This window comes from Patella vulgata, chromosome 1 (genome assembly GCF_932274485.2).
Source record: "Patella vulgata chromosome 1, xgPatVulg1.2, whole genome shotgun sequence".
Lineage (NCBI taxonomy): Eukaryota > Metazoa > Mollusca > Gastropoda > Patellidae > Patella > Patella vulgata.
Window position 1 is genome coordinate 17,672,780 of NC_065879.2, and position 25,378 is coordinate 17,698,157.

At 34.7% G+C, this 25,378-nt stretch overlaps 1 protein-coding gene across 2 annotated transcripts in view; it reads right to left on the minus strand.

Annotated features, from left to right (window-relative positions):
• Positions 1-25,378, minus strand: part of LOC126808896 (carboxyl-terminal PDZ ligand of neuronal nitric oxide synthase protein) — a 124,865-nt gene that overhangs the window by 75,858 nt on the left and 23,629 nt on the right. Inside the window, exon 1 of one of the 2 annotated variants that reach the window (XM_050533948.2) lies at positions 2,692-2,840. The exons of the other annotated variant lie outside the window; for it this stretch is intronic. The gene's annotated coding sequence lies outside the window, so the exon portion shown is untranslated. Of the gene's footprint in view, positions 1-2,691; positions 2,841-25,378 lie in introns of those variants that run through there. 2 annotated transcript variants of the gene reach the window in all.

Consider the following 25,378-nt stretch of genomic DNA (forward strand, 5'->3'; position numbering starts at 1 on the left):
TAACAACACATTTAGCTTCTAGTTCTGTTCTATTCTAACATTTAGCATACAAAACATTTAATATCAAATGCCATAATCATAGGAAATTGTTGAAAATGGATAGGCTTCTTCATCTCATGACCTTAAACACTGTATTAAATATAAAGTCAATTGCAATCAGATATAAACTTTAGCCTCTAAAGCATCCACAAAATTTTTCAAAGTGATCAAGGTCCATACTATGTCAGTAATTATTGGAAATCGTTGAAAATCAATAGGTGTCATTGTCTCATGACCTTGAACACTGTGTAAATTGTTGAAAATCAGTAGGATCCTTTGTTTCATGACCCTAAACACTGTATTAATCCGATATTAACTTTAGTCTGTAATTAAAGCATCCACATGATTTTTCAAAGTGATCAAGGGCCATAACTCTGGCAGTAATTATCAGAAATCATTGAAAATAAATAGGATTGTTCGTCCCATGATCTTAAACACAGTGTATAAATTTAAAGTCAATCAGATACTTACTTTAGCATCTAGAATGTCTACAAGATATTTCAAAGTGATCAAGGACCATAACTCTGGCAGTAATTATTGGAAATCATAGGCTTCTTCGTCTCTTGATCTTAAATACTGTGTATAAATTTAAAGTCAATCAGATATCAACTTTAGCCCATAGAGCTTGTGGAAGTCGGACTGACAGAAGGACTGGGGGCGACGATAATATATGACCACATTTCAATGTGGGCGTCTAAAAATGGCTTGTTTTATATCCTATTCTTTACTCCTTTAAACTGTACAATAATTTTAAAATAAACATCGTAAACCAACAATTTGTTATTGAAACAGACTGAGATCATTTACAGTATTTCCCATCTGTAAGAAAAACATGTGAAATGTTACAGTATTTTTGAAATTTTGGATAATATTGACAACACGACAACTTCTTGGATGCAGATGTTGAGATCTGTTAGAAACTGTACGAGATTTTTAGAAACACATTTTTTTACTAACTTCTGGACTTGTTATATAGCTTTAATCATGTAGACTACTCTTGACACTTGACTCAACATTTATTAGAACAAATTATTTAAACATTATGAACTTGTCTATCATCCAAATGATTAAAGTTTTCAGGTACTATCAATTTAAATGCTATTAAATCCTTGGAATCAATCTTAAAGTAAACGAACCATCTATGACTAAATGAGACTGAATGAATGTCTGCAGCCTCAAGAAACAATTTTCTAATCTCCTTTGTTTGAAGGACAAAGCTTTAAATTGTGTATTTTAAAGACTGTCAACTCTACATTTAGTGTATGTTTTTACAATTAAAATGAGATTGAGTTGAATATTTGCATTATAATTGTTTTTCACAAAGATTTGAAATAAATGAAATGAAATGAAATGAAATGGGGTTTAACGTCCTACAGTTTTGCTCCGAACTGGGCTAATGAAGACGAGCATACGCCATACAGTGTGCTATGAAGGAAATTTTGCCCGAACAGCGGCACTACAGCTTACTCTTAAATCGAATTCCAACTGTCAAGGGAGATTTTACGTGCACGCCAATGTGTACATGGGGCCTCAGTTTTTGTCTCATCCGAATGGCTAGACAGCTGTCCTTGTCAGGCCCTCCGTCCTGCATCACTGACAAAGGGGAACCACGCCGCAAAATCTGGATGAACTTTCTCAGCCAATGCAGGGATCGAACACCCGACCTCCAGGCTAGCGAGCCAGCGTCTTACACACGTAGCCACCATGATCCCCGATTTAAAATAAACGGGTATAGGTGGGGACACAAGGTATTAAACATCATGCTTTCTAAAACAAGATTTGCAAATTAATAAACTTTAATCTTGTAGAAAATGTCCATGGTAGTTGACATTTTTTCAGTTTTCTTGAACATTCTAAATTGTGGAAGGATTTGTATTGAACTATTTTGTCTTAAGATGTTAAACGAAGTAGTTCATTCTTGTGGAATGTATTCATACATTATAATATACCAGTATTAATAAACCAAATTCCTTCTGCTGCACACTAGGTTTCATGCCAAACCACCCACTACCTATACGGCATACCATTTACCTAATTACATAGCTGTACATAAATACCTGTCCTGTATATAGGTGTACATACCTGTATATACCATTTACAGTATTTTACCATCTCTTAGAAATCATGCTAATTCACAGCAAATTGATTAATACCGACAAGTTTCTTTATCAAAACTTTTAAATAACTCCATCAAAGTAAAAACAAGAATTCTACGAGTAATACAAGATTTAACTTCTACAAACTTTAACCATATCAAAATTTAACCATTTCAAATTATCCACACAAGAAATAACTTTTCACACTGTATTTTGATTAATACTGATAGATTTCTCTATCAAAACTTTTAAAGAATGTATACCAACTTTAACTAGTTGAAATTATCCACACAAGAAATAAACCTTTCTCCTTTCTAGAACATAGTTGAGATAGACAGCAAGGCATACCTTTGGATGAAACACATTAAGTACCCAATACAAAACTATCAGGCCTACTGATTCCCATTCTTCTGATTTCAATATCAAGATGAATTAAACAAAATTCAATGGGTCGAAATTATCCACACTCAACCCACTCTTCTAGAACCTTATTATACTAGGACTGCTCGGTAGACTAGCTAGAAGACCATACCTTATGTCGAAACACATCAATTACCTAATAACAAAATCTTGAAAACTTGACGTTCTTGTTGATTCTTGCATCCCGATTAACCATTTTTCTAAATATAGAATTCCATATCAAAACTTCTTGAAACAAATATTTTACGAAATTTAAGCCACGAAACAAGAATAGACAGAACAAGAGAACTGTTGTCTGAGAGACGATAAGAATGTTATAATAGTAGAAGGCTGGCTCTGTGTATCTCTGGGTGCAGATTGGCGTAATTGATACCCGGCTTCACCGAGTGCCAAAAATACTCTTAGGCTGTAAATGAAAACAGTGGTATATGTGGTTATATTACATAGTAGATAGGTAACAGGTATTATTTACTATTATATACCTGTTGATACTAGTCATATAATGCATGTAGGCAAATCAACTGTGGTGTATGTGGTTATATTACATAGTAGGTACATGTATGTAACATTGGCATACATGGTTATATTATATAGTAGATAGGTAACAGGTAACATATTGACTATTATATAATAATTACATATAGTAGATAGAAAACATTGGACATCAGTGGTATATTTGGTTATGTCACATAGTAGATATATGTGGTTATAATACATTAGTTAGCTGTAGTGGTTTATGTAGTTATATTACAGAGTAGATAGCTGTAACTGTGGTATATGTGGTTATATTACATAGTAGATATGTAACAGTGGTATATGTGGTTATATTACATGGTATTTAGATAGGTAACAGTGGTATATGTGGTTATATTACATGGTAACTTTATGTGGTTAAATTACACGGTTGATCTATAGGTAACTGTGTGGTATATGTGGTCATATTACATGGTTGATAGTCAACTGTGGTATATGTGGTTATATTACATAGTAGATCATAACAGTGGTATATAGTAAATAGCTGTAACTGTAGTAGTATTTGTGGTTATCTACAGTAGATAGCTGTAACTGTAGCATATGTGGTTATTATACACAGTATATAGCTAGGTAACTGTGGTATATGTGGTTATATACACAGTATATAGCTATGTAACTGTGGTATATGTGGTTATTATACACAGTATATAGCTAGGTCGTAACTGTGGTATATGTGGTAATATTACACAGTAGATAGGTAACAGGTATTATTCACTATTATATATACCTAGTTGTTACCAGTTGTATAAGGCATGTCGACAAATAAACTGATATATCTTATGTAGAGCACCTGGTATCACTTACAGTAATTAGTCAGAACTGGGCTTACTCATGCAATACAGGTTGCTTGCTACTATATGTAGGACAATGTGGGATAATCAAAATAATAAAAACATCTTCTGGGTCATGATGATGATGGTAAGATACCAGATGAATGATGATGATGATGATGATGATTTAAGATCGATGATGATGAAATATGAATGAATGAATGATACTGATTATGACGATGACGATGAATGAAATGAAAAGGGGTTTAATCTCCTACTTTTCTGCATGTACATGTACTGGGCTAATGAAGACAGACATACACCACTGAGTGTGCTATTAGGGAAATTTTGCCTTGACAGCAGTTGAATTCCAAAGGTTCCTTTACGTGCATGCCAACATGTACATGAGACCTCTGGTGTTTACTCAATCCGATGATGATGATGATGATGATGATGAATATAATGAAGCATGGCATATATAAGTAATGTCTATATCACCTGACCCCACCTGACCTACAGTATAATGAGAATATAAGTACCATGTCTATCAGATAGATACGTAATGGAAGTCTTTTTAATGTTTATCATTTTAACAGACTTAAAGAATCTTCATCTACGTGAAATAATTGATATTATTTTCTATTGATAAGATGAATAAATGATTACACAGTCACACACCTAAAGTTTTCATTTAGTCAGATAAAAAATATTTTAAAACTAAATACAAAAGTACAACTGCCATATAAAAAATATTTTAAAACTAAATACAAATGTACAGCTGCCATATAAAAAAGATCTTAAAACTAAACACAAAAGTACAGCTGCCATATAAAAAAAGATAATTTTAAAACAAAGAGTACATAAGTACAGCTGCCATATAAAAAAGATTTTAAAACTAAGTACAAAAGTACAGCTGCCATATAAGTATGACCAGGCCCATTATGGTCAAGTTCCCATGGCGAGACACTTACAGATTAACCAGATGTCTAATCAATGGAAACTCTGTAATTATATTAGAGAGATATTATTTCATAAATTATAATCTATTGTACAGATTAGACATTAGTGTATTAAGGATTATAAAGTCACTAGGAAACAATGCTAAATGTATAAAAGACCTGGAAATTGTATATTAAAAATTTTGTAAGTTGACCACAGACAGACAAGAAGACATACTTAAGGACAGATCTCTGATAAGTTATGTCTTAATTAGAAGCTGTTCCTTATTAAGTTACCTAGCCTGTTGGTCATTATTGTATGTTACTGTAATATAGAATGATATCAAGAAGAATTTAATTGTTCCGTTTCAGGAACCATTCCTGGTATGCTGAAAAGTAATTAATTAAAGATGGTTATATATAGTTCTACTATTTCCTTCTATTTCTAGAATACTGAATGTATAAAAAAAATGAGTAGAATCACAATGTAATCCTGTCATAGAAGTTTAATTTATTTTTTTTAAAAATACAAGTAGGGGATCAGAGGGATTTGAAAAATCTTTCTGTTTATCTTATCTTTGGATGATAAAACTGTATTAGAGGATCGGGACTGTGAAATACAGTGGACGCTCACAACTGGCACAGCGGATCCATTCACTTGATTTGATATTTGTTGTTTTTTTCTTACAATGTAATTTTTCTTGTCCGCAGATTTGTCTTGTCAGTCTAGTTTTGTGTAGTGCAATTAGTCTGCACTTATTATAAATAAAATGAAATGGGGTTTAACGTCATACTGTTCTTCTCCAACTGGGCTAATGAAGGCAGGGGAGAGAGCGAGAAATGAGGTTTATCGTCCACTCGGCACAAACTAGGTCATTTTCGGACAAACACATGGTTTCGAGAAACAGGGCCGGGTACTCGAACCACTGATAATAGTTGTCTGCTTCCCCATAGAATCTTATTCTTCTTATAAATAACCCTAACTGTTTTCTCTTCCCAGTCTTTTTAGGAAAGTTTTTGTGATAACTCCAATGTGTTAGGTCATTACTGTCAGACCTGTGAGAATATGATTTTTTACAGAATGCTTTAACGCTTATTTAGGTATATTTTTGCATTAGATCCATTGCGCTAGGTCATTACTGTCATCAATTCCAGGTAAAACATCAATCACGGACCCAAAACATACAAGTATTGCCAAATAATTGGCAGTTTTTCCTCATTGTTTAGAATGTTAAAATGTTTCATTATTGATAGCATTGCTTGTAATTCAGACAAATCTTGAAAGAATGCATTAAGTTGAAGACAGACTTTTCGCAGTAATTAAAACGAATTGTCATTATTTTTTCACACAGCACATGAAGTTTTAAATTAGAATTGACATTCTGAAGAAAGTTATATCCATCACTGTATTAGTTTAGTCACCCACGTAAAACATGAACAAAAGAGAGAGAGAGAGAGAGAGAGAGAGAGAGAGAGAGGGAGAAGAGAGAGTATAACGACCACTCGACACTAACTAGGTCATTTTGAGACTAACATATGGTTCAATTTTATTTCATTAATTCACCTGTGTGTATGGGTCTTTGGCTGTGGGAGGGAACCAGAGGACCCAGAGAAAACCCATGAGATTGGACAGGCAACGCTATTCCTTGTCACGTACAAGCGAGGATTTGAAACCACGCTACTTGACTCTATGACAGATCTTATGATGCAACTGGCACACGTTAACCATTCAGCCACCCAACCCCTCTCTGACTATCAATATATCGTTTCATCAATTACATGTCCACACTCCAATACGTAAATCATGAAAGTTCTTCACCTGCCCTAGTTCCACATGCATCCAGATATACTGGAAATAAAGTTATTATAGACTGCACAAGTGCACATGCATTCACAACAACATCTGCAGTATTACCAAGCATCCTGGAAACTAGAATCACCAAATGTCAACAAAAACGTACTTTGTTTGAGTATTTTATCTATTTATACATGGAGAAAGAAAGTTAAAGAGTAGGTCTATATTTATGGAATGTTTTGTTTATATTTAAATCTGTCAGAATGTTTTGTTTATATTTAAATCTGTCAGAAGATTTATATAAATAAATAACCATACCACCATTGGGGAATTATTTATCTGAATTTAAAAATAGATTCAAACAATCCATATCAACTTGTTACAAAAGAGTCATCATCACTTTCAGTATCAAAATAATTTTGTATATCATATTCCAAACAAATTAACCCTTTAGCAAATAGTACATATAAACAATGACTGCCTGAAAAATTTAAGAATAATTTAAAAAAAAAAGAAAAAATTCTGGCTCATTTTTGTAAAAAAATATTCTGGCTCATTGTTGTAAAAAAAAAAATTTCTAGCTCATTTTTGTAATCGTCAAAAACAACTGATCCCTACCCCGATTCAAACTGCTTGCGTTACGGAATAGATACAATACTGAAATAGTTCAAAGCTATTCCTGTTACTTAAGCAGATTGGGGCATTTTGAAGCGCTAGAGGAAGAAATCGTTTCAGGCAGTTTGGAATTTAAAGGTTAATGTTATATTCATTTAAAATTTCATACTCCTGAGATTCGTTTTTAAAAAACTTAAAAATAATGTTTTACATCTCTATTTTTGGAATGAAACAAAGCAGATAAAATTGGTCATTAATAGCTTTACTTTCACAATTGTTTATTTATGGTTCTTCGTCCCATCGGAATGACTAACCACTGCTCCATGCCAGGTCTCCGTCAAGGGGAAAATGTCCTGAAAAATCCTAAGTGTCTTTTGTCAGCCAACACCAGATTTGAACCCAGGATCTGTCTAGCCTCTTGGGATTTCATAATAAAAATTGTCCATCCGTTAGTCTCGAAATGGCCAAGCTTACATTGCGTAAACGTCAAACACCACCTCTCTCTAGTTTATAAGGTAAAGAAGTGGTTAGTTCTACTACGTACAAGCGCACTGAAAATAGTCAGGTTGCCAGAACAAAAGTAGATATTTTTGCATCAAAATAGCAGATCTTGAAGAAAAAATATTGGGCACATTTTCAGGAAGCCCAGCCATCTGGAATTCCTGCCTAATATACCTAGTGAATGCAAATATAAAACTCAAATTGGTTGTAAATGATGTAGGAATGTTGATTTCACCGGCATATATATTAATGTCGAGTTATTTTTACTGACATGCTTTTTTCTTACTAAATATATCTAACATTTGTCAAGTAATTTGCTGTTGAATGCAATGTTACATATCATTTTGTTTAACCCTTTGGACCCCTACACCCTGGATAACATTAGGCCTATAGACTAGCCCCTCAGGGTAAAACTGGACACAAATTTATTTTGTGATATTATGAACCTTAGGACCTGAGCGGCCAAACAACCAGCTAGAATACTGAGCAGCCGGTATACTGGCCACCACAGGTACCTGTTCATTACTGATTGGCCTAACAGGTACAGACATGTACCAGTGGCAGCCAGTATACCGTCTGCTTGGTAAACCAGCCAAGGGGCATCTGCGGCCTGTCTTTAAGACGCTCGGGTCCAAAGGGTTAAGAAACTTAAAGGTCTGATATGATGCGCCATTTGGAATTTTGCTAAAATTTAAAATTTCTCAAGTCTTAATACACACTAGTATGTACTCAGACTGATCATTCAACTTTTAATTAAGAAATTAAAACATAACTAGAACTGCGATGCAGTGATGACAGGTTTCACCGGTGCCATGTTACTCTTGAACTGACACCATCAAAGACATTGTAACGATGTGACACGCAGTTGCTGAGATCTAATTAAAATGAAAACATAATAATAAAAAGAAGAATAATAATCTGAACAAAGATAGGTTGCCAGGCAACAAAACATATGTCCACAGCAACTAAGTCGTCCGGGCAGTCAACAAGTGTTGTCACATATTTTCTTTTGTCAGTAATGAGAACATTTACAACACATGAAAAATCTGATTAGGAGTAATAACCCATGAAGTAATTATCAGAAACCATTAGAATTTGTTTCGATTGTTTGTCTCAGGACCTTAAACAATTTATATTAGCTTTAGCCTCTAGAGTATCCACACGATTTTTCAAAGTGATCAAGGGCTTAAACTCTGTCAGTAATTATCGGAAATCGTTGAAAATGAAAAAGATTTTTTATCTCATGACCTTAAACACTGTGTATACTGTATACGTTTAAAGTCAATCAGATATTAACTTTAGCCTCAAGAGCTTCTACAAGATTTTTCAAAGAGATCGAGGACTATGACTCCAGCAGTAATTATCGAAAATAGTTGAAAATCAAAAGGCTTCTTCGTCTCATGACCTTAACATTTGTCAATATAAGGCATCCTCTAAAACATCGACCACCTGTGAGTTTTGCTGAGGTTCTACATGTTTACACCCCTTTTTTAAAATTCCTATATAAATCTATACTAAGAAAAGAATAGAGAGAAATGGAATTAAATGTCCATTCTACACAAGCTAGTTAATTTCAGGACTAACATAAAATTTAAATAATTCACAAAGTTAGGCAGGCGACTCTACTCCTTGTCATGTGCACATCCGGGATCGAAACAACCCCACTTTACTCAATGCCAGAACTTATTACCTTAAACTCGTTAGAAAACTTGCCCCTCCCCCCAATTGACTCCATCCCCTATACTGGTAAAACTCTCTCTTCGTGACATGAGGGGGGGGGGGAATGGCCGAATGGTTAGCACGTGCGCGCTGTATCATATGGTCTGTCATTGAGTCAACTGGCGGGGTTTCGATTCCCCGGTTGTACGTGACAAGGAGTAGGGTCGCCTGTCCAACCTCGTGGGTTTTCTCCGGGTCCTCCGGTTTCCTCCCACTGCTAAAGACCCCTAAGCACGAGCGAATTATTGAAATAAAATTGAACCATGTGTTAGTCCCGAAATGACCTAGTTTGTGTGGAGTGGACTTAAACCCCATTTCTCTCTCTCTCTCTCTCTCTCTCTCTCTCTCTCTCTCTTTCTCTCTCGTGACATAAGTTAATCTGTCTCTGTGCCTTCTGTGTAATTTATATCTTGTATCAATCAGGCTGATCAGTGTTATAAATTATCTTTTAATACCACCTGTAAATTACATTCTACTATTTTCATGATGACTTGACATGCGATAATTCTATTCAATACCATATAAATCCATGATAAATACAACATACTAAACCACTAACTACTCATTCTTAATTCACATCTTATTCTCTGTTTTATATTTATTTCACCAATTCTAATCTCAATTTTCAATTTTAATATCATTTTAGTGGATTATTACCTTTAGTTTAGATATTTATTTTAGTACATATAGAAACAAAAATTACCACTAGGCATTTTAGTGATCGAACACACCATTCTTTCAATCATTCATGTATCTGGCCATTACCTGATGTTGAGACTCTTACATTATACATGAGTACAGTCAGTGCACTCAGAGAGATTGTTGTATAGTTCACTACATGGGTTCCATGTCGGCCATATATGCTGTTCAAGATTGAGGGATATGGTAAATGACCAAACTAGATCTGAAGCATCGGTCATTTTGCACGCTTAAAAAATAGCATATTTTTTAAAACATGGCTACGATCGACGTATAGAAGCCACATAATCTCGTGATTGTACAGTTCACAAAGAAATGTCCTAGATATTTCATAACAGAGAGATGGTACAATTCATGAAGAGGTTTTTTTTGTATAGTTCACTGTACATGTAATCTCTGCACATAAAGTTACACAAGAAGTGTTAAACATCATTTAAGTTACATGTGTAGTACCAGGGACGGTTATGTATGTGGGGATGGTTACATCAGAGAAGGTTATGTATGTAGGGAAGGTTACAGTGGGAGGAAACCGGAGGACCTGGAGAAAACCTACGAGGTTGGACAGGCAACCCTACTACCTGTGACATAAAAGCAAGGAATCGAAACCACGTCAAAGTCAGACCTGATCCAATGCACAAGCGTAAACCATTTGACCCACCCCACCCCAGGTAAGAAGAAAATGATATATAAATATATTGTGTATAAGGGTTAAGAATAGGATGATATATAATCATAAAAAAAAGAATAATGAGATAAAGCACCTGTTATATCAACCTATTACCTGATGATATATATGCATTACAAGGTGTTAATGATATAACACACCTGTTAAAAATGTTTATAATATACCATTCATGTCATTAATATAAACATAGATCTTCTATGTTATTCAGAATTTTAATTTAAGACTTTTTTTTGTCTAAGCTAGCAAGGGGGTGGTCGAGTGGTATAACGTGTGAGCTTTAGATCATAAGGTCTGTCATTGAATAAAGTTGCTTGGTTTTGATTGCCAGCTTGTACGCTGTATACATTAAATGTTAAATAATAAATCTGGGTACATTTTTGTTTAGATTAAGCCTGTGAAAAACGCCAACAAATTGGTGATCGTAATATAATACACAGTACACAAACAGTTTTAGTTCTTCTAAATGTCAGAATTTCTTCGAACCATAACCACCTGTGAGATATATATGAATATTTTTGGCAAATCCAATAATAGCTGATTACTGGGTTTTTAATAAAGTGTGAGTGTTGGGGGTGCTGGTGGATGGCCAGATAGTTAGTGTGTGTGCCGTATGCATTGTATGATAAGGTCCGTCACTGAGTCAACTGGTGTGATTTCGATTCCCCAGTAGTATGTGACAAGGAGTGGGTCGCTAGTCCAACCTGATGGGTTTTCTCTGGGCCCGCAATGACAGACCTTATGATCTAAAGTACATGGGTTAAACCAATTGCGCCCCCACCCCCCACCTTTTAAGTAAAACAAGCCAACAGCTGATGTCCCCCGCCGAAATCCCCAAATAAATAGATGACACATATTAATTAATCGCACATCTATTTTTTTCAAAAGTATCGACCAATTAAACTGATTATCAACTATACACTAAGTTTCATCACTCTCTATCAGATAGAATCAAAGTTATCTTGTCCCAAAGCATCGACCAAGGAAATGGCTTATCTCTGCTTAGCTTTAGCACTATATGTTAATCATTGAACTCCGTCAATACAAACATCTACATCAAGTTTAAACATTCTACCTCAATTAGAAGTAGAGTTGTTAGGTTCCAAAGTCTTGACCAATCAAAATGCTTATTGCTCCTTAGCCTAAGCAGACAATTCTCATCATCGAACTTAGTCAAGGTATTGATGTAATGAAACTATACACCAAGTTTCATCACTCTCACTTAATTAGAACTAAAGTTATCGTGTCCAAAAGCATCAACCAATCAAATTGCTTATCTCTGCTTACCCTAAGCAGAAAATGCTCATCTTCGAACTCCATAAAGGCATTGACCTAATAAACACCTACACCAAGTTTGAACATTCTAGGTCAATTGAAGGAGAGTTATTGTGTCCCAAAAAGTGTGACGGACAGACGGACGGACGGACAGACAGAGAGACAGACGGACAGACAGACAGACGGACAGACAGACAGACGAACCCATTTTAATAGTCCCCTGCTTTCTTCGAAAGGTGGGGGACAAAAATATTTCAGCTGACAATATAACTGGATCAGATCTATCGTACAATAAACCTTCATCCTGGTTTGAATCTGTACGGCCTCTTACTACAACGTATGTTTTTGTACGAATCAAATGCCAGCTTGTCTTCCAAAGTGTTTGTGAAGGACAGCTTCCTGAACCTACCACAGGACAACATCTCTCAATGATAAATGTCACCTTAATGATGATAAATATTGCTCTGAAGAGCTTCAAACATAAATCATTCACATAGTTTGCTAATTGTCTTACAGTTTACAGTTTCCATCCATGGTGTACTCTTAGTTATGTGTCTGTCATGGGTTTGTTTCTATGTGACCTCAACTTTGGCACGCTTTTTGATAGAATTATCCACAATTAAAGACACATTGTCACAAAAGTATTTATTGGGTGGTTATGGCAAATTTGGTATATATGGAGAGTATAGATGCCCAATCTTACTAGAAAAATACTGGATTACCCGAAAAACTCATGGGGCAAGCACTGGGCAAAAATACCAGGGAATCACTAACTTGCAACTTGACGGCTTGTCCTCCGACAACTTATTGTATGCTAGCTTGACTGAGGGAGTGGTTCTTATTTCTTAATCAGATGGATTGGCGGTTTTGGGAACATTGAGGGGTGTAAACGTACAAAGACTTTGATTTTAAACGTCTAAATATGTATCATAAATGGACAAACATGGTGACAAACATGTCTTCTAAAAACAGATTTTTTATAGCTTGGGGTATCCCCCTGCAAATACAAGGTTTTGAGAGGGATTTGAAACAAATTTTGATAAATTAATTAGTTTGAATATGTTTTTAGTCCAAATATGCCTATTGCAGGTTTTTATTTGGCTTCAAATGTTATAAATCATTATTTAGATGTTCACCCTATTATCATCTCTCTAGACCATCAGATAAACACTAAAGATATTTACTCAAAGCTCTTCATTTTTTACTCTGGATTATCATTACTAGGTGGGTGTGTTATCTATCATACACTTTTGTTCATAAGTCTTGCATTTAGTCAAGCAGCATGTCTATCCTCAAACCACATTTCTCTCTCAATCTCTCATCTAAGCTGGCTTGTCTTTGATAATGTGAAAAAGTCGCCTGCCCAACCTGATGGGTTTTCTCCCCTTTCTCAGATTTGCTCCCACTGCTAAAGATCTCTACCATTGTACTATATGACCTAGATTGTATCAAGTGAACTTTAAACCCCATTTTTCTCTCTCTGTATCATCATAACAATTATGGTTGAAGTCAAGAAAAAAAAACTTGAAGTAGAATAAATTGGCTTGACTAAAAGTAAATCTTCCGTCATTTGTCCGATCTCCTACAGTAGACCTGTAAATAAAATCAATTGTTGGAATCGGAAAGAAATGTACGAGGGGGCGCCAAATGACAAAAGACCGAGCGAATTAAAAAGTAAAACAAATTGACACAGGAAACAACCATGGGGAAATTTTCGACGATCAATTTCAAAGAATTTAATTCTTTTAACACGAGAGGTCGATAAAGTCTGTCGGTAAATCAATAGAATATAAAGATAGGCAAAGGGTCAATTTGTCTGGTGCTGGGGAAATTGGTTAAAGGATACTTGCTGAAGACATATGAGAAATCAAAAGGCTGCCAGGCAATGAGAACATTGTTATAAGGACCACTTTCTACAAAAGATAGGTTGCCAGACAATGAGTACATTGTTTTGGAGACCACTCTCTAGTCTTCTCCTTTGAATAAGGTTATTATAACAAATTATGAGGACAACTTTCTACAAAGGGCTGGATATCACTTTGGAAGGGCTTGTAATTATGTTTGTAAAACAGAAGCAATTTCGAAACATTGACCATTGACGATGGGATGCTTGGCAATAAACCACAATTAGAGCAGTCTATAAAGCTTATCCCACTCATTGAAAATTAATTCACTTCTTCTCCACTGGACATAAATAATTAACTGGGTGATGACCATAGCATCTAGAGCATCCAGAAGATTTCTCTATGTGATCAAAGGGTGCTTTGTCTAATTAAATTTATAATCAATCGGATGATATCGTTAGCATGTATAACATCTAGAAGGATTTACAGGCATGGTTGACAGCAAGGTACATGATGACCACATTTAAATGTTAAAGATACCACTAATGCAGTCAAGGTAGAAATATGGTAACAACCATATACCATCATAACTTTAAGCAAATTTAATGATAATCTACAAATGGTTGTTACCACATTAAACATGCTTGTGTAAGATTTAGATAAAGAGCTGGGTGTTCTTGCTAAAATATTTAAAAAATAGATAATGAAAAATCCAATCTGATTAAAATACAGATCTTTATTTCGTTCCATTTTTGTATACTTTCGATGGCCTACACTACATGAAGATCTGTCCAGTTGTACCGGAAGGTCGCATCAGGGGTCATATGAGCAGCTTTTGACCTTATGACGTCAGACATTGATTAATCAATCAGCATTGACGTTTCTAGGGGTTCACCCACAGTTTCGTGCAGAGAATGCCAAGAACTCGCCGTAACAGATCGTTTCATTGGCTAATTCTTCACATCAACTAGAATGCCTGTACATAACAACTCTTCAAGATCCTAGTGTTGTGCAGACAAGTAAAACAAAATTTTGAACTATAAAAAATGAAACAAAATAGGATCTGTGTTTCAATCAGATTGTTTAAATTACTTTATTCTGGGCAAAGTTATAACTATTTAAAGATACACAGACAGTTTATCATCATAGCAACTGTACTTGACAACCAAGATTCAGTCTTGATTATCCATTTTAAAGTTAAAATTTTTTTAATGACGCTGGTGTTCAAATCCATTTATAATTCTGCAATCCAATCCTAGAGAGCTGATAATATGCTTGCCATGTGCATAAATAATAATTTAAATAACATTAAAGGACTTAAGTTGAGAATTTGCTCAACTTTCAATCACTGTTTATGAGAAATATCTTTGATGCAGAAACACAAAACTTTGCACATACATGTAGTTTCTTATTGATGTATTTGATACATTAAAACAACAAAAGTTTTATAAAGGGCTATATTTTAGTTACAATAAGGCAAACAATTTTGAGTAAATTCTCAACTTAAGTCTGAGAATGCTTTGTGAACTCGGGGCCTGAATTAGGCAGATTTAGCTCTTACATATGCATTTTTAAGCAAATCTAATCAAAATTTCAGATGAGATGATTAGGCTACAATATTTTTTCACATTGTGGGACTTGATTTCTAATCGTAAACTGACGCTGAGAAACCTTGAGTCCTTTAACAATGAATTAGTGCAGGATGGAGGGCCTGGCAAGGGATAATGTATAGTCATTCAATGGGAGGAAAAACCAAAGTCCTGTGTACCTTGGCAGTTGGAAATCAATAGAAGAGTAGGCTCTTCATAATAAATTTCACTCATAGCACACTGTATGGCTTATCTCTGCTTCATTAGCTCAGTCGGAGCAGAACAATGAATTCACTTCCAGTTCACTTGATATTTTATTTTGCTCTCAATAAATTTTCCACTATAGATAGAATAATGTTTTATCAATAATTCATAAACTTTAATATTGTCTTATAGAGGTCTAAAACATTTGTATACCGCTCATGCTTGGCATAAAATCAATTCCTTAAATGATGCCATAAGCCCAAAGGTTGGACATAAAATAAATAGAATAAGAGATTTTTTTTTTATGAAATACCACTAAAATTTAACATCGTTGACATTCGATATAAATCATAATTACACACTTCATGTAATAAACCAAACCATCAAAACAAAGAAAAAAAATCGAGAGAAAAAACCCCCCAAAAAACCCAAATCATTTGAACTTCAAGAAAAAACCCATTAGAACCGCATAAAAAAATGTTTTTCACTTTATTTTAAACTGTTTTTCTTGTTGATTGAATCTGAATTTGATATGCCCGCTAGACGGACTATTTCATAAATTGTGATGTTAATCAGCATCTGAACTCTGGCTACCAATGATAAAAGGTTATTAATATCGGGGAATATAAGAGGTTCAGCAAAAAGCAAAAGAAATATCGGTAAAATTTTATCCTGATAACGAGGAATGTGTATTGAATCCCAGAAGAGAATTATGACAGTTCGATGCCATTTGTGGAAAAATATGAGATCCAAAATAACCCCGCACAAATCAATAAACAACCTGTATTTACCTCCACGATTGAAGATCTTCGGCCTCTCAACAGCTGTTACAAAAACTTGACTATCTTTTCTGTTTTCCAGAAATTAAAGAAAAGGTCAACTTAACAGTATCATTTTGAAAGTAAATAAATCGTTTTCATTCTAAATTCTCATTTAGAGTGATTTTAATATTTTACTAAGGTCATTTTTGCGGGCAACATTTCAAAAAAGAAAATTCTATATTTAGTATCATTTAATCCTAAATTCTCTCCTAGATGAATTTCTCTGTTGATTTTAATATTTCGTTCATGTTTTTTTTTTTAAAGGGTAAGTTTGAGGGCAAAAAAAAAAAATTCTATATTAAGTCCTTTGCTAGTCAGACAGGAATGATAACTTGATTATGTTTCATCAAATAAAAATATGTTGTACTTCAAAAAAAAAACCTTCAGACACCTAGATCAATTATATGCAGAATGCAATTTTACACATTTTTTTGGCTTTTTGCACAAGAAATATTTTGAGCTGTAAAAATATATTAGACTGCAAAAAAATCCTCAGGCTTCTACAGATCAATTTCTCTATAATATGTAGAATAAGAATTCTAGCCTTTTTTTTTGTTGCATTTTTAGAAGGACTAGAAATTATTTGAGCTCCAAAGTTTTATTGCACATCAGGCTGCTTTGACGTTGCGTAATAATAAAAGAATCATTGGTATAAAAAAATTTGACCGTTTACAATTGATGAGATTTGGTCATGATTTAATATGACATGGTTTACACAATTGAAGGGACAACTCATAGGAATAAAAGGCAATTAAAGAGACAACTCACAGGAATAAACAGCAATTGAAGGGCCACCACATGGGAATAAATAGCAATTAAAGGGAGAACTCACAGGAATAAACAGCAATTAAAGGGACAATCCAACAAGAATAAACAGCAATTAAAGGGACAACTCATGGGAATAAACATCAATTAAAGGGACACCTCACAGGAATAAACAGCAATTAAAGGGACAACTCACGGGAATAAACAGCAACCAAAGGGACAACTTACAGGAATAAACAGCAATTAAAGGGAGAACTAAAACAACAACTAAAGAATTTAACTGTACAGCACAGTGGGCAGTCACAGCTCTCCCATGGATCCATTCACTTCATCTGATATATGCGTTTGTTTTTTTTAACTGTCTGTATTCTGTCTGTAGGTTTGTCTTGAGTAGTTGCTTATGTAAGGTGTGGTACCCCTGTACTTACTATATACACAATTAGTGGCATGTAGGGAGTAGTAGGGATGGGGACAGAAGGGGCATCAAGTCAAAGATAGTTCCTTTAGGAACGGTCTCTGATCAGATGTCTGTTATGTAGGGACGGATAGGAATAGTCAGTACTAAAGATACTAAGTCAAAGAGTGCAATCAAAATTAAGATTTAACATTTTCGTTGTTAACTTTGTTGTACAAACTGATATTAATTTAAATCAAACATTTATTTCCTCTGTTTTTACATATTTAAAGTATCTCAAATATAGGTCCTAGTGAAATGGCACTTAAATAACGAAAATATGTTTGTCCTCTTTATTACAATGCTACTTTATCAATTCATGTTCGTTAAAATAAATATTGTAATTACGTGATATATATCAATCAACCAGAAATACATTCACTAATAATTATATATCATAAATCTTATCTCTTTTCTAGGATTCTTCTGATTTTCATACATCATGTACAGATATATTTGACAATTTTCTTCCATTACAATCTCATAAATAAGCCATACAAGAGTATAAAAAGGGGAAATAAATGGGATTTAATGTCTACTCGACAAAAACTAGGTCATTTTATCAATTCACTTGTTTGTATATGTAGGGGTCTTTAACAGTAGGGGTAAATAGAGAGAGAGAGAGAGAAAGAGAGAGAGAGAGAGAGAAATGTGGTTTAACGTCCACTCGACACAAACCAGATCATTTTTATTTCAATAATTCACTTGCGCGTAGGAGTCTTTAGCAGTGGGAGGAATCCTGAGAAACCAGAGAGAAACTACAAGGTTGGACAGGTGAGCCTACTCCTTGTCACTTACAACCGGGGAATCAAAACCCCCGCTGACTGACTCAATAACAGACCGTATGATACAGCACGCACGTGCTAACCTTTTGACCATCCAACCCCCCAGGGGTAAATAGAGGGCCCGAGAAAACCCTCAGGATTTACACATACAGGACGCCACTTGACTCAATGGCAGACCTTATGGTTTCACACACTAAATTCCCCCCCTGGCCCCAAACACCCCATACAAGAGTAATGCACCGATAGAAATGAAATGAGGTATATAATCCAACTGTTCTGCACCGACCTGGGCTAATTAAGATGGTGTACGTATTGAAGGAGCTCTTGATAAACCATGCCATGGAAACAAATTGCATCTTTTCTTTACTTCTGCCATTCTTAAAAGTGCGGGCACAAATCAGGCTTGGGTAAACAGACATGAACACAATAATACACTACAACCACGAGAATGTCTTTCAATTAGCAAACGATCTGATGAACCCAGGAGGTATACAATCAAAGATTAGTTGAGTACATTTCTAGATTCAGATATCGTGAACTAAGGAAACTGTAGCTTACTAAAGGTTAAGTTTTCTGCACTCACTGGGCTAATGAAGATAGTTCTAGAAAATTTACAGAATCGTGGATAAAAGTTAACTAAAGAAAACTGGACAAAAGGTTATAAAAAAATGGGGAAAGTCAAATATGACCAAAAGTACACACAATAAAAGGCTTGTTAAGTACATTTATTGAAAAGTAATAGAAGTGAACTAAAGAAATGGGACTAAAGGTTAAATAAATGGAAAAGTCAAACATTGTGTCAAATCCTAGATTTCCCCAGAGATTTTTATCCAATGATCTCAACTTTTAGATCAGACAATCTTTAACAGCCAAGCTTAACATATTCCATACAATCAAACAATAGATGATTCCTTACAGACTTGTAATATCTTTCATCTAAGTCGTTATTTGTCACACAGTCCATAAATTTCATTAAGTAAATAAGCAAAATGACATCTTTTCCCTACATGTCCACTGATCTATATTTATCTGAACTTTTGAAGAAAAAGAAAACTAAAGTATTCCTTATGATTGCACAATATATACTTTTGATATATCTGGAACGAAACGTGATTTCTTTGGTGATAGAAGTTTCTGTGTCGCCGCTCCTCAGTTCTGGAATCAACTACAATCCAGAATCAGAGAATCAGAAACTTTCAGTTTCCAGGCTCATTTGTGTTGCACTTAGAGCATGCATTTTATGGATGGAGTATAGCCATTATAAATATACATATTATTATCTATCGGTCCTTCATTGAGACAAGTGGCATAGTTTTGTGATACCAAGCTTGTACATGAATAATGCAAGGAGTTGGTTCACCTGCCCAACCTCAAGGGTTTTCTCTTGGCCCTTTGGTTTCCTTCTGGTAAACACTCCTGTGTACAAGCGAAAATTGTAACACATCTTAGTCGCGAAATGACATATAATATAGCACCATTCTATATAAACAAACAAATGGTCAATATGTCCCCTGTCTTGCACTAAGTGCCTTTTCGACCAAAAACTTGAATTTTGTGCTTCTTCTAAGCTTATTTCTGCCCATTTTGCCCTAATTGTATCGTTTAATTTACAAATATTTTCTGAAAGATTTTTCAAGATAGCGTAATCCACTGGATTCAACTCCTGTGATGACGGCAACTTCTGATGATTTTATAAAGTTGCTATATGACAATGATAAAAGAAAAGCTAAATAAAACAATTGTCATATATATAGAAGGCGCATATTACATAAAAATGGAATTCACAATTGCGTGTTTGTCCATATACGGTAATACTCGGAAGCTGTTGTGGCTCAGTAAGTTTAGGGAGGAAGGCCTGGCAAGTGACAAGTCCTTTGGATGGGACAAAAAATGAGGTCCCATGTACACATTCATTAGTGTACATGTAAAGAACCCTTGGCAATTGAAATTCAATACACAATGTAAGAGTAGGTCATAGCACCGCTGTCCGGGTAAAATGTCCATCATAGCAAATTGTATGCCTGTCTTCATTAGCCATACATTTGGAGCAGAAGAGTAGGACGTTAAACCCCATTTCATTTCATTTCATTTCCATTTGAAATAATATGTACTTTACACTCTACTTCTATCTTCTGTAAAAGAAAATCAAAGGAAAAAGAAATGAAACAAATAAAAGCTAGAAAAATATTTTCATGGCTAATTATCTGCAATCGATCTGATAAGACATTTAGTGAAAATATCTCTTAACAATAAAACTTGTTAGAATATCATTTATGGATACTTATCACTTTATTTCATGGATACTTGTTACCGTGACAATAAGACTATTTGTAACCGTGGTGATTAGAGATGAAGCAGATTGTATTGGTCAAGCAGATTAACAAAGTTTGTGAGGAATAGATACGAGAAACGAACAATTACCGTAACGAGTGTTTGATATTCCCTCGACAATTCTCCTTCATTTGACCAATCAATATTCACCAATTTAGCGTAATCGATGCTCCTTATTTTATTTGCTTCTTGGATTTGATTTTAGACTTATAATGGCGGAAAGTAAATCCCAACATATTACCTTTACTTTGACTTCAAATGGTTTGCTGGAAAAAACTGTGGTTTTAGAAATGAAATGCAATAACATGGGGTTTAAGAATGTACATACGCCATGCAGTGAGCTATGAGGGAAATTTTGCTAGGACAGCCGAGTTTGCACATACTCTTGGTCGAATTCAAACTGCAAAGTAAACGGTTTGTGGAGAAAACCCATGATTTCAGAAATGAGATGAAATGACATGGGGTTTAACATCCTACTTTTCTGCACCAAATGGCCTAATAAATGGCCATGCAGTGAGCTATGTGGGAAATTTTGCCAGTACAGCAGCATTTCTACTTATCTTTAAACATATTAAGATTTACTTTTACTTTAAACGGTTTTAGGAATGAGATGAAATGACATCGGGTTTAACTCGTTAAGCGTGACGTTTTTACTATGTACTATGTTCTAAGAATAGGTTGGGGAAAATACCTCCAAGGCATTATATTACGCCCTAAACACAGTGAGTGGCAGTTGTCCAGGACATTATATAACGACCTACGCACTTAACGGGTTAACGTCCTGGGCTAATAAACAGCTGGGCTAATAAAGATGTACATACACCATGCAATGTATAGCTATGAGGGATTTTTTGCCAGGACAGTCACATTTCTACTTACTCTTCAACATATTATCCTTACTTTTTCTTCAAATGGATTGCAATGAAACCGGTGACTTTAGAAATAAGATGAAAGCAAATGGGGTTTAACATCCTACTTTTCTGCACCAACAAGGCTAAAAAAAAGATGGGCATATGCCATGCAGTGGGCTATAAGGGAAATTTTGCCATACTATTTGTCAAATCCAAACTGCAACATGTTATTTTACATGAATGCCAAACCAAAACAAGCTCTTAATGCCACAAATTGTCATTCGTATTTTTTGGATAGTACATGTATCTAATTTGTCACAGCTTAGTCCACGCTTAAATTTTCTCATATTGATTATTTCACATTTAATTAAGAAAAAAAATCAACAACAGATAATCTCCCAGTTAACATTCCATCGGATTAAACAAGGGATTATAAATATTGCGAAATTTTCAATTCATCATACTGAACCAGTTTTGGACTGATATTCCTTTCAGAGACCAACTTTGACAATATTGTGGTTTGAAAGGGATTCAAAATCAGTCAGCTGATGGCGGACATTAAGAGACTCAAAAGCTTGAATTCTAAAATAAGTTTTAAAATTACTAAGAACCTAAATTGAGGCCATAGGCGTGTGAGTGAGGTGGGGAGAGGGCAAAATATATACGATAATTATTAATTAGGTATGATGATGAATAATACACTATGAGATCTGTCAATATTGTAAACATTTAAGCTCTTAGTGTTATCTGGTGAAGTTATCAAATATTTCGGGAAAAAATGATACAGCCCACTCAAGGAAAATTGGCCTGTACACCTATGATTTAAGTTCTTAGCGTTATCTGGTGAAGTTATCATATTTTTCAGGAAAAAATGATACAGCCCATATGATTCAAGGAAAGTCAGCACACACACCTATAATTGTGGTATACAAGGGATTCAAAATTCGTCAAATGGCGAACGTTCAGAGACTTTAACAGTTAATAAAATTCTAAAATAAGCAACAACAGATTTTATTTTATTGGCTGAACGAAAAAAAAAACGCCTTTGCTAATTGATATAGATGTACAATAAGCAGACACATTCATTTAAATAATGTCAATTGAAAGTTTATTTTATTTCATTAACTCTTCATACAGAAGGTCAGGAGTGGACGTTAATTAATTTACGAAAGGGGAATTTACTGGTCATCGGAGTCTAAGTTTAACGCCCTATACGATCTTTCATTTAGTAATGTTTTATTTAATAAAAATACGCAGAGGTGGTGTTGTATCTACTGACAGTGACCAAGACAATTCTTTTGGATGACTACAATCAGGAATGGTCACACATCTAGATCATGTTTTGAGAAAATACAAAATTTCAAAGGAACCACGCATCAATTGAATTTTTCGCTAAAACATAAAATTCCTCAAGGCTTAAATAATGCTAAAATGTATTTACTATTTAATTAAGCAAACAAAATCCAAATATTATTTTGCTCGATAACCTCACGACTTGGATTCAATCAGATTTAGAATAGGCCTATTAATTCTGTTTGCCCACAACAAAATGGCGGCAGGCTTATTATGTGGTGAGCAGCATATAGATTGACGAAATTTCAAATCAGCATATCTTTGTAATACAGAATGGAATTGAACCAGTTTTGGACTGATATACCTATTAGAGATTCACCTTTCACAATTTATTATTGTACTTGTAGTTTGCAAACGATTCCATTTGAGGTAAAAGAGAGAGATATCAGATTTAATGTCTACTCGATATAATCTAGGTCATTTTGGGACAAACCCATGGTTCTTTTTATCTCAATAATTCACTTGCACGTAACAGTCTTCTCCAGAGGGAGGAAACTGGAGGACCCAGAGAAAACTCATGAGTTTGGCCAGGTGACCAAGTACAAGTGGGGAATTGAAACCACACTCAATGACAGATGCATACTTTAAATTGACTGGGCTAATGAAGACAGCCATATGCCATACAGTGTGCTATCAGGGAAATTTTGCCTGGACAGCGGCGCTACGGCCTACTCTCATATCGAATTCCAACTGCCAAGGGATCTTTTACGTGCACACCAATGTGTACACGAGACCTCGGTTTTTCGTACATCCAAATGACTAGACTGTTGTCCTTGTCAGGCCATACAACCTGCACCATGGGAAACCATGTTGATGAACTCTCTCAGCCAACAGAAGAGCTCACTGTGACCTCCAGACTAGCAAGTCAGCGTCTTACTCACCTAGCCATCGTGGCTCTGTACATTTTTAAAGGAATAACCCTATTTAGAAGTGTACATTTCATCTGAAGGACAAAGGCAACCAACGATCAAAGTGGACACAGAAAAAGTTATTCCCATCAAGTTTAAAAACCCTAGAAGAGCTTCTGGCTTCAAGCAAATGTTATGTAAATTATTATTCAGACCTTTATTCACATGACAAACTCTCTAGATCATCAGATGGCTGAGATATTGAATGGACCCCACGTACAAGGCGATATGTCAAACCTTCAGATACTCTTAACTTCACTCAGAGAGAAATAATTTGACTGAAATTTTTAATACATGTATATTCATATTTCATTATCTATTTCTCAACTATTATAGCAAGAACAACCAGCTCTTTATCTAAATCTTACCTAATACATCTTTAAAGTGGACAGAGGAAAAGTTAAACACACCAAAGCTTAAAAACCTCAAAATCTTACGTAATTAACAGAAACACGTATTTCAAATATCTTCCCCAGTATATTTCAAAAAAAAAAAAATTCTAAATCTGTTGAACAGATATTATAAACTCTGTACATCCAGATGTTGGAGTTAGATCAGGAGATTTATGCACCTAACTTATTAAACTTACAAACGTTTTATCACATTTCACAGCATGGTGCCGATGGCAGAAGTCCATAGGGTAATGTTATTTACGTTATCGTAACAGACGGCAGCTGTTTAAAGGCTGGATTAAGCTTAAAAATGTCACACGGTACTTGCATCAACAGTGAAAGGGAGCATATTCTGTTCATTGTCTGTCACAATCAAACAAATGTAATGTAAAAGTCAGTTTGGTAGATAGATTTATTTGGTACAAACATATATATATACAACTGGTACTAATTTTATTTTTCGAACCAATTTGGGGGTACCTTTAATATTGGGGGCCCTAACTGCAGCCCAGTCAGTCCCGACCCCTTTAATCCAGGCCTGTTTAAAGGTACTAAACCTCTAACTCAATATTAACCATAATATTCAAAATTACAAACACGAATTGCATTTAATATTGGTCCATTTCAATCAATATTGATGCTGTTATCTTACTGTGTAAATATGGGATCCTAGTATCCAATATTTAAGACACAATGAACGTTTTATAATCAGTATGCAAGTCCTGCACTCTGTGGTTTCGAGTGCCAATTGTAATGAACAAAGAAAAACATATTCCAAAAGATGATACGGAAGTAATTAAAAATGGCTGATTTACAAGCAACAATAATGATACAAAGAAGTGTAGAATGGGCTAATAAACAAACTACTGCTGTTCAATGAACATAATTGATTAGAAATTACAAATTTAAATTTTTTATCTTTTAGATGTAAATCACTTTTTGTATTACATGAATATGTGCTTTTAGACATGTTGTCGTTTATTTGATGTTTCCAAAGA